The sequence below is a fragment of the Argopecten irradians genome, chromosome 9 (genome assembly GCF_041381155.1).
Source record: "Argopecten irradians isolate NY chromosome 9, Ai_NY, whole genome shotgun sequence".
Classification (NCBI taxonomy): Eukaryota; Metazoa; Mollusca; class Bivalvia; order Pectinida; family Pectinidae; genus Argopecten; species Argopecten irradians.
Window position 1 is genome coordinate 32,158,418 of NC_091142.1, and position 11,207 is coordinate 32,169,624.

Consider the following 11,207-nt stretch of genomic DNA (forward strand, 5'->3'; position numbering starts at 1 on the left):
TGGCTTTTATTTATGCAACATTTTAACAATGCCACTTTCTTTTTGCCAAATCATTGGGATACATCCGACGTTCTACATCTTTTTACTGATGCTAGTAATTTGGGTTATGGAGGGATTTTAGGGACGAAATGGTTTTATGGCCCATGGGATGATGTCTTGCGTGTACATCACATTAACATTAAAGAACTCTTTCCCATTACGGTTTCCCTAGAACACTTGGGTTCACAACTGCGAAACAAGTCAATTATATTTTTCTCAGATAATGAAACAGTGGTAGCTATAATAAACAAGCAAACTTCTCCCAATAACATACTTATGATTTTGGTAAGACGCCTGGTTTTAGCTTCCTTAAAGTTTAACATTCGTTTTAAAGCTAGACATATTCCAGGTAAACGAAATGAGTTAGCTGATGCACTATCTCGTTTACAGGTACACCAGTTTCGGTTGTCAGCCCCCAAAATGGATCTACATCCCAACATAATTCCGGAACATCTGTTGCAAATTTAGGTGCAACAGTACTCCAGCTCCTTGATTCAGCATTATCTCAGGGCTCAAAACAGTTATACAAAAGAGCTTTCATGATGTATTCACAATTTTCACAAACTCAACTGCACATGGAATGCTGCCTGCCCATTAAAGTTTCTTCATTAGCATTGTTTATTGCTCATCTTGTCAATGAGGGGTTTGGCTTCATCAACTATTCATAGTTACATTTCCGCTCTTGCGTATATACATAAATTGGCGGGTGTCACCGATCCTACCCAATTTTTTCTCATCCGAAAAATGCTTTTAGGCCTACAGAAACGGGGTACAAAACCAGATTTTCGACAACCGATTACTATTGATATTCTACATAAACTTGTTGTCTCTTTGCCAAAAACATGCCCATCCTATTATGAGCATGTCATGTTCAAATCCATGTACCTGTTGGCTTTCCATGCCTTTCTTCGTATAGGGGAGATAACGTACAATGGAAATGCCGATAACGTGTTACAGCTCAGTAATGTAAAATTTTTCAAGCTTGGCAACACATATCCCTCAAAGTTGGAAATTTCTTTTGGCTCTTATAAAAGTCATTATAACTGTACCCCTGTCACACTCTCAATCCCAGTATTTGAGAAAGAGGAATTTTGTCCTGTTCTGGCATTATTTCAGTATTTGAAATTAAGGAGAGCTAGAGAAGGGCCGTTATACGTCCAACCAAATCAAAAAGCTGTGTCTTACCAAAACTTCTGTTACATATTAAAGCAAACTTTGTTGGTAGCCCAATGCAACCCCTCTATGTATAAGAGTCACAGCTTTAGAATTGGGGCGGCCAGCACTGCGGCTAGTCAGGGTGTTCCTGAGGCAGATATCCAAGCAATGGGCAGGTGGCATTCCAATGCTTTCAAACGGTATATCCGTGTTCCAATGTTACATTTAGGTTAAATTGATACTTATGTTATCAACTTTATGTCTTTGAATGCAGGGCATTCCTGACAAAAGGTTGGTAATTTCAGTGTTTGGTTGTTACTAAGCTTTTATGCTACATATTTATATTTTGATTATCTTAAGTTGCTACCTATCTATTTTGGATGCAGGGCATTCCTATAGATTTGTTAGTAATAGATAACTTCCTGAAGGTATAGTTTTTCATTATATATGTACTATGTTTTAATTCAGCTTTTGAAACTGCCTGTCTCCATCCTCTTTAAACATTTTGTGTTATTTTTGTGATTTAATTGTGAATTATATCATGAGCTGGTGTACCTGGTTTTTTGTACATCCTATATGTATGTACTTTGACACTTGGATTGGACCTTACCTGGATGATGTGTGTAGTGGATTTCATAAATCCTGGACTTTGGAACAATATGATTATTATCCCAGTGGTGTATACACACATCTTTGCAAAATGTTCACAGAGTAGGAGCTATTTGACATATAAAGAACAATCAGTTGTGTGCCCCCTTCTCTTAGTGGAATAGTGTCAAAGTAAGTTAATCCTTAGTGCCTATGGACATTGTGATTCAACACATGAATGTAACATTTCCTACAGAACATCAGTGACTGTTTGTCTAATGTTACCAGTGTTCCATCGTTTGTAGCTAGGACTCGTCTCTGTGTAGTGTATTCTCGTGTATCTGACCAGGTATTCCCTCCTCCGTGTTCGTTTTTTTGTGGTGGTCCCGACCATTTCTGTAGTTTGGGGATACTACTTATGTGTGTTTCGTTCGTTGGTTGGTGGTACCGTGTTTTCCTTTCTTGCTTTTGTCATGTGTTGAATAATTTTCGTTACGGGGGAGATGGTTTTTTCAATTCCTCCTTGCTGGAGTATGCTTTCTTGCTTAGGTATTTCTGTTCTGGTCCCTTCCTATCATACTTGTAGGCTTTTCGTGATGGAGTTTCCACCCTTTCCGTGCTTTTGTTTTAGTCATGTGACCTTCTGGTTTTTATTTTGGTTTGGTCCTTCTCTCTTGTAGGATTTGTCTTGGTGGGGATTTTGTGTTTTGTCGTTTGTATGCAACCTTCTGTTTCTACTACCAGGGTTTGTCGTTTGTATGCAACCTTCTGTTTCTACTACCAGTGTTTGTCGTTTGTATGCAACCTTCTGTTTCTACTACCAGTGTTTGTCGTTTGTATATGCAACCTTCTGTTTCTACTACTTACCAGTGTTTGTCGTTTGTATGCAACCTTCTGTTTCTACTACCAGTGTTTGTCGTTTGTATGCAACCTTCTGTTTCTACTACCAGGGTTTGTCGTTTGTATGCAACCTTCTGTTTCTACTACCAGTGTTTGTCGTTTGTATGCAACCTTCTGTTTCTACTACCAGTGTTTGTCGTTTGTATGCAACCTTCTGTTTCTACTACCAGGGTTTGTCGTTTGTATGCAACCTTCTGTTTCTACTACCAGGGTTTGTCGTTTGTATGCAACCTTCTGTTTCTACTACCAGTGTTTGTCGTTTGTATGCAACCTTCTGTTTCTTCTACCAGGGATTGTCCTTTTGTATACTACCTTCTGTTTCTACTACCAGTGTTTGTAATTTGTATGCAACCTTCTGTTTCTACTACCAGGGTTTGTCGTTTGTATGCAACCTTCTGTTTCTACTACCAGTGTTTGTCGTTTGTATGCAACCTTCTGTTTCTACTACCAGTGTTTGTCGTTTGTATGCAACCTTCTGTTTCTACTACCAGTGTTTGTCGTTTGTATGCAACCTTCTGTTTCTACTACCAGTGTGTGTCGTTTGTATGCAACCTTCTGTTTCTACTACCAGTGTTTGTCGTTTGTATGCAACCTTCTGTTTCTACTACCAGTGTTTGTCGTTTGTATGCAACCTTCTGTTTCTACTACCAGTGTTTGTCGTTTGTATGCAACCTTCTGTTTCTACTACCAGTGTTTGTCGTTTGTATGCAACCTTCTGTTTCTACTACCAGGGTTTGTCATTTGTATGCAACCTTCTGTTTACACTACCATGGATTGTCCTTTTGTATGCAACCTTCTGTTTCTACTACCAGTGTTTGTCGTTTGTATGCAACCTTCTGTTTCTACTACCAGTGTTTGTCGTTTGTATGCAACCTTCTGTTTCTGCTACCAGGGTTTGTCGTTTGTATGCAACCTTCTGTTTCTACTACCAGTGTTTGTCGTTTGTATGCAACCTTCTGTTTCTACTACCAGTGTTTGTCGTTTGTATGCAACCTTCTGTTTCTACTACCAGTGTTTGTCGTTTGTATGCAACCTTCTGTTTCTACTACCAGTGTTTGTCGTTTGTATGCAACCTTCTGTTTCTACTACCAGTGTTTGTCGTTTGTATGCAACCTTCTGTTTCTACTACCAGGGTTTGTCGTTTGTATACGACCTTCTGTTTCTACTACCAGGGTTTGTCGTTTGTAATGCAACCTTCTGTTTCTACTACCAGGGTTTGTCGTTTGTATGCAACCTTCTGTTTCTACTACCAGTGTTTGTCGTTTGTATGCAACCTTCTGTTTCTACTACCAGGTGTTTGTCGTTTGTATGCAACCTTCTGTTTCTACTACCAGTGTTTGTCGTTTGTATGCAACCTTCTGTTTCTACTACCAGTGTTTGTCGTTTGTATGCAACCTTCTGTTTCTACTACCAGTGTTTGTCGTTTGTATGCAACCTTCTGTTTCTACTACCAGTGTTTGTCGTTTGTATGCAACCTTCTGTTTCTACTACCAGTGTTGTGTCGTTTGTATGCAACCTTCTGTTTCTACTACCAGTGTGTTTGTCGTTTGTATGCAACCTTCTGTTTCTACTACCAGTGTTTGTCGTTTGTATGCAACCTTCTGTTTCTACTACCAGTGTTTGTCGTTTGTATGCAACCTTCTGTTTCTACTACCAGTGTTTGTCGTTTGTATGCAACCTTCTGTTTCTACTACCAGGTTTGTCGTTTGTATGCAACCTTCTGTTTCTACTACCAGGTGTCTTTGTATGCAACCTTCTGTTTCTACTACCAGTGTTTGTCGTTTGTATGCAACCTTCTGTTTCTACTACCAGTGTTTGTCGTTTGTATGCAACCTTCTGTTTCTACTACCAGTGTTTGTCGTTTGTATGCAACCTTCTGTTTCTACTACCAGTGTTTGTCGTTTGTATGCAACCTTCTGTTTCTACTACCAGTGTTTGTCGTTTGTATGCAACCTTCTGTTTCTACTACCAGTGTTTGTCGTTTGTATGCAACCTTCTGTTTCTACTACCAGTGTTTGTCGTTTGTATGCAACCTTCTGTTTCTACTACCAGTGTTTGTCGTTTGTATGCAACCTTCTGTTTCTACTACCAGGTTTGTCGTTTGTATGCAACCTTCTGTTTCTACTACCAGTGTTTGTCGTTTGTATGCAACCTTCTGTTTCTACTACCAGTGTTTGTGTCGTTTGTATGCAACCTTCTGTTTCTACTACCAGTGTTTGTCGTTTGTATGCAACCTTCTGTTTCTACTACCAGGTTTGTCGTTTGTATGCAACCTTCTGTTTCTACTACCAGTGTTTGTCGTTTGTATGCAACCTTCTGTTTCTACTACCAGTGTTTGTCGTTTGTATGCAACCTTCTGTTTCTACTACCAGTGTTGTCTTTGTATGCAACCTTCTGTTTCTACTACCAGTGTTTGTCGTTTGTATGCAACCTTCTGTTTCTACTACCAGTGTTTGTCGTTTGTATGCAACCTTCTGTTTCTACTACCAGTGTTTGTCGTTTGTATGCAACCTTCTGTTTCTACTACCAGTGTTTGTCGTTTGTATGCAACCTTCTGTTTCTACTACCAGTGTTTGTCGTTTGTATGCAACCTTCTGTTTCTACTACCAGTGTTTGTCGTTTGTATGCAACCTTCTGTTTCTACTACCAGGGTTTGTCATTTGTATGCAACCTTCTGTTTACACTACCATGGATTGTCCTTTTGTATGCAACTTCTGTTTCTACTACCAGTGTTTGTCGTTTGTATGCAACCTTCTGTTTCTACTACCAGGGTTTGTCATTTGTATGCAACCTTCTGTTTACACTACCATGGATTGTCCTTTTGTATGCAACCTCTGTTTCTAATACCAGTGATTGTCGTTTGTATGCAACCTTCTGTTTCTAATACCAGTGTTTGTCGTTTGTATGCAACCTTCTGTTTCTACTACCAGGGTTTGTCGTTTGTATACGACCTTCTGTTTCTACTACCAGGGTTTGTCGTTTGTATGCAACCTTCTGTTTCTACTACCAGGGATTGTCCTTTTGTGTTCAACCTTCTGTTTCTACTACCAGTGTTTGTCGTTTGTATGCAACCTTCTGTTTCTACTACCAGTGTTTGTCGTTTGTATGCAACCTTCTGTTTCTACTACCAGTGTTTGTCGTTTGTATGCAACCTTCTGTTTCTACTACCAGTGTTTGTCGTTTGTATGCAACCTTCTGTTTCTACTACCAGTGTTTGTCGTTTGTATGCAACCTTCTGTTTCTACTACCAGTGTTTGTCGTTTGTATGCAACCTTCTGTTTCTACTACCAGTGTTTGTCGTTTGTATGCAACCTTCTGTTTCTACTACTAGTGTTTGTCGTTTGTATGCAACCTTCTGTTTCTACTACCAGTGTTTGTCGTTTGTATGCAACCTTCTGTTTCTACTACCAGTGTTTGTCGTTTGTATGCAACCTTCTGTTTCTACTACCAGTGTTTGTCGTTTGTATGCAACCTTCTGTTTCTACTACCATGGATTGTCCTTTTGTATGCAACCTCTGTTTCTACTACCAGTGTGTCGTTTGTATGCAACCTTCTGTTTCTACTACCAGGGTTTGTCATTTGTATGCAACCTTCTGTTTCTACTACCAGTGATTTGTCGTTTGTATGCAACCTTCTGTTTCTACTACCAGGGTTTGTCGTTTGTATACGACCTTCTGTTTCTACTACCAGGGATTGTCTTCTGTTTCTACTACCAGTGTTTGTCGTTTGTATGCAACCTTCTGTTTCTACTACCAGTGTTTGTCGTTTGTATACGACCTTCTGTTTCTACTACCAGTGTTTGTCGTTTGTATACGACCTTCTGTTTCTACTACCAGTGTTTGTCGTTTGTATGCAACCTTCTGTTTCTACTACCAGTGTGTGTCGTTTGTATGCAACCTTCTGTTTCTACTACCAGTGTTTGTCGTTTGTATGCAACCTTCTGTTTCTACTACCAGTGTGTGTCGTTTGTATGCAACCTTCTGTTTCTACTACCAGTGTTTGTCGTTTGTATGCAACCTTCTGTTTCTACTACCAGTGTTTGTCGTTTGTATGCAACCTTCTGTTTCTACTACCAGTGTTTGTCGTTTGTATGCAACCTTCTGTTTCTACTACCAGTGTTTGTCGTTTGTATGCAACCTTCTGTTTCTACTACCAGTGTTTGTCGTTTGTATGCAACCTTCTGTTTCTACTACCAGTGTTTGTCGTTTGTATGCAACCTTCTGTTTCTACTACCAGTGTTTGTCGTTTGTATGCAACCTTCTGTTTCTACTACCAGTGTTTGTCGTTTGTATGCAACCTTCTGTTTCTACTACCAGTGTTTGTCGTTTGTATGCAACCTTCTGTTTCTACTACCAGTGTTTGTCGTTTGTATGCAACCTTCTGTTTCTACTACCAGTGTGTGTCGTTTGTATGCAACCTTCTGTTTCTACTACCAGTGTTTGTCGTTTGTATGCAACCTTCTGTTTCTACTACCAGGGTTTGTCGTTTGTATGCAACCTTCTGTTTCTACTACCAGTGTTTGTCGTTTGTATGCAACCTTCTGTTTCTACTACCAGGGTTTGTCGTTTGTATGCAACCTTCTGTTTCTACTACCAGTGTTTGTCGTTTGTATGCAACCTTCTGTTTCTACTACCAGGGTTTGTCATTTGTATGCAACCTTCTGTTTACACTACCATGGATTGTCCTTTTGTATGCAACCTTCTGTTTCTACTACCAGTGTTTGTCGTTTGTATGCAACCTTCTGTTTCTACTACCAGTGTTTGTCGTTTGTATGCAACCTTCTGTTTCTACTACCAGTGTTTGTCGTTTGTATGCAACCTTCTGTTTCTACTACCAGTGTTTGTCGTTTGTATGCAACCTTCTGTTTCTACTACCAGTGTTTGTCGTTTGTATGCAACCTTCTGTTTCTACTACCAGTGTTTGTCGTTTGTATGCAACCTTCTGTTTCTACTACCAGTGTTTGTCGTTTGTATGCAACCTTCTGTTTCTACTACCAGTGTTTGTCGTTTGTATGCAACCTTCTGTTTCTACTACCAGTGTTTGTCGTTTGTATGCAACCTTCTGTTTCTACTACCAGGGTTTGTCGTTTGTATGCAACCTTCTGTTTCTACTACCAGTGTTTGTCGTTTGTATGCAACCTTCTGTTTCTACTACCAGTGTTTGTCGTTTGTATGCAACCTTCTGTTTCTACTACCAGTGTTTGTCGTTTGTATGCAACCTTCTGTTTCTACTACCAGTGTTTGTCGTTTGTATGCAACCTTCTGTTTCTACTACCAGTGTTTGTCGTTTGTATGCAACCTTCTGTTTCTACTACCAGTGTTTGTCGTTTGTATGCAACCTTCTGTTTCTACTACCAGTGTTTGTCATTTGTATGCAACCTTCTGTTTACACTACCATGGATTGTCCTTTTGTATGCAACCTCTGTTTCTACTACCAGTGATTGTCGTTTGTATGCAACCTTCTGTTTCTACTACCAGTGTTTGTCGTTTGTATGCAACCTTCTGTTTCTACTACCAGTGTTTGTCGTTTGTATGCAACCTTCTGTTTCTACTACCAGTGTTTGTCGTTTGTATGCAACCTTCTGTTTCTACTACCAGTGTTTGTCGTTTGTATGCAACCTTCTGTTTCTACTACCAGTGTTTGTCGTTTGTATGCAACCTTCTGTTTCTACTACCAGGGTTTGTCGTTTGTATGCAACCTTCTGTTTCTACTACCAGTGTTTGTCGTTTGTATGCAACCTTCTGTTTCTACTACCAGTGTTTGTCGTTTGTATGCAACCTTCTGTTTCTACTACCAGTGTTTGTCGTTTGTATGCAACCTTCTGTTTCTACTACCAGTGTTTGTCGTTTGTATGCAACCTTCTGTTTCTACTACCAGTGTGTGTCGTTTGTATGCAACCTTCTGTTTCTACTACCAGTGTTTGTCGTTTGTATGCAACCTTCTGTTTCTACTACCAGTGTTTGTCGTTTGTATGCAACCTTCTGTTTCTACTACCAGTGTTTGTCGTTTGTATGCAACCTTCTGTTTCTACTACCAGTGTTTGTCGTTTGTATGCAACCTTCTGTTTCTACTACCAGTGTTTGTCGTTTGTATGCAACCTTCTGTTTCTACTACCAGTGTTTGTCGTTTGTATGCAACCTTCTGTTTCTACTACCAGTGTTTGTCGTTTGTATGCAACCTTCTGTTTCTACTACCAGTGTTTGTCGTTTGTATGCAACCTTCTGTTTCTACTACCAGGGTTTGTCGTTTGTATGCAACCTTCTGTTTCTACTACCAGGGTTTGTCGTTTGTATGCAACCTTCTGTTTCTACTACCAGTGTTTGTCGTTTGTATGCAACCTTCTGTTTCTACTACCAGTGTTTGTCGTTTGTATGCAACCTTCTGTTTCTACTACCAGTGTTTGTCGTTTTGTATGCAACCTTCTGTTTCTACTACCAGTGTTTGTCGTTTGTATGCAACCTTCTGTTTCTACTACCAGTGTTTGTCGTTTGTATGCAACCTTCTGTTTCTACTACCAGGGTTTGTCGTTTGTATGCAACCTTCTGTTTACACTACCATGGATTGTCCTTTTGTATTCAACCTTCTGTTTCTACTACCAGTGTTTGTCGTTTGTATGCAACCTTCTGTTTCTACTACCAGTGTTTGTCGTTTGTATGCAACCTTCTGTTTCTACTACCAGTGTTTGTCGTTTGTATGCAACCTTCTGTTTCTACTACCAGTGTTTGTCGTTTGTATGCAACCTTCTGTTTCTACTACCAGGGTTTGTCGTTTGTATGCAACCTTCTGTTTCTACTACCAGGGTTTGTCGTTTGTATGCAACCTTCTGTTTCTACTACCAGTGATTGTCGTTTGTATGCAACCTTCTGTTTCTACTACCAGTGTTTGTCGTTTGTATGCAACCTTCTGTTTCTACTACCAGTGTTTGTCGTTTGTATGCAACCTTCTGTTTCTACTACCAGTGTTTGTCGTTTGTATGCAACCTTCTGTTTCTACTACCAGTGTTTGTCGTTTGTATGCAACCTTCTGTTTCTACTACCAGTGTTTGTCGTTTGTATGCAACCTTCTGTTTCTACTACCAGTGTTTGTCGTTTGTATGCAACCTTCTGTTTCTACTACCAGTGTTTGTCGTTTGTATGCAACCTTCTGTTTCTACTACCAGTGTTTGTCGTTTGTATGCAACCTTCTGTTTCTACTACCAGTGTTTGTCGTTTGTATGCAACCTTCTGTTTCTACTACCAGTGTTTGTCGTTTGTATGCAACCTTCTGTTTCTACTACCAGTGTTTGTCGTTTTATGCAACCTTCTGTTTCTACTACCAGTGTTTGTCGTTTGTATGCAACCTTCTGTTTCTACTACCAGTGTTTGTCGTTTGTATGCAACCTTCTGTTTCTACTACCAGTGTTTGTCGTTTGTATGCAACCTTCTGTTTCTACTACCAGTGTTTGTCGTTTTGTATGCAACCTTCTGTTTCTACTACCAGTGTTTGTCGTTTGTATGCAACCTTCTGTTTCTACTACCAGGGTTTGTCGTTTGTATGCAACCTTCTGTTTCTACTACCAGTGTTTGTCGTTTGTATGCAACCTTCTGTTTCTACTACCAGTGTTTGTCGTTTGTATGCAACCTTCTGTTTCTACTACCAGTGTTTGTCGTTTGTATGCAACCTTCTGTTTCTACTACCAGTGTTTGTCGTTTGTATGCAACCTTCTGTTTCTACTACCAGTGTTTGTCGTTTGTATGCAACCTTCTGTTTCTACTACCAGTGTTTGTCTTTTGTATGCAACCTTCTGTTTCTACTACCAGTGTTTGTCGTTTGTATGCAACCTTCTGTTTCTACTACCAGTGTTTGTCGTTTGTATGCAACCTTCTGTTTCTACTACCAGTGTTTGTCGTTTGTATGCAACCTTCTGTTTCTACTACCAGTGTTTGTCGTTTGTATGCAACCTTCTGTTTACACTACCATGGATTGTCCTTTTGTATGCAACCTCTGTTTCTACTACCAGTGTGTCGTTTGTATGCAACCTTCTGTTTCTACTACCAGTGTTTGTCGTTTGTATGCAACCTTCTGTTTCTACTACCAGGGTTTGTCGTTTGTATGCAACCTTCTGTTTCTACTACCAGTGTTTGTCGTTTGTATGCAACCTTCTGTTTCTACTACCATGGATTGTCCTTTTGTATGCAACCTTCTGTTTCTACTACCAGTGTTTGTCGTTTGTATGCAACCTTCTGTTTCTACTACCAGGGTTTGTCGTTTGGTATGCAACCTTCTGTTTCTACTACCAGTGTTTGTCGTTTGTATGCAACCTTCTGTTTCTACTACCAGTGTTTGTCGTTTGTATGCAACCTTCTGTTTCTACTACCAGGGTTTGTCGTTTGTATGCAACCTTCTGTTTCTACTACCAGTGTTTGTCGTTTGTATGCAACCTTCTGTTTCTACTACCAGTGTTTGTCGTTTGTATGCAACCTTCTGTTTCTACTACCAGTGTTTGTCGTTTGTATCAACCTTCTGTTTCTACTACCAGTTTTGTT

At 39.8% G+C, this 11,207-nt stretch overlaps 1 pseudogene; it reads left to right on the plus strand.

Annotated features, from left to right (window-relative positions):
* The first annotated feature begins 410 nt into the window (after window positions 1-410).
* Window positions 411-1,932, plus strand: LOC138332087 (uncharacterized; annotated as a pseudogene).
* Window positions 1,933-11,207: the final 9,275 nt, after the last annotated feature.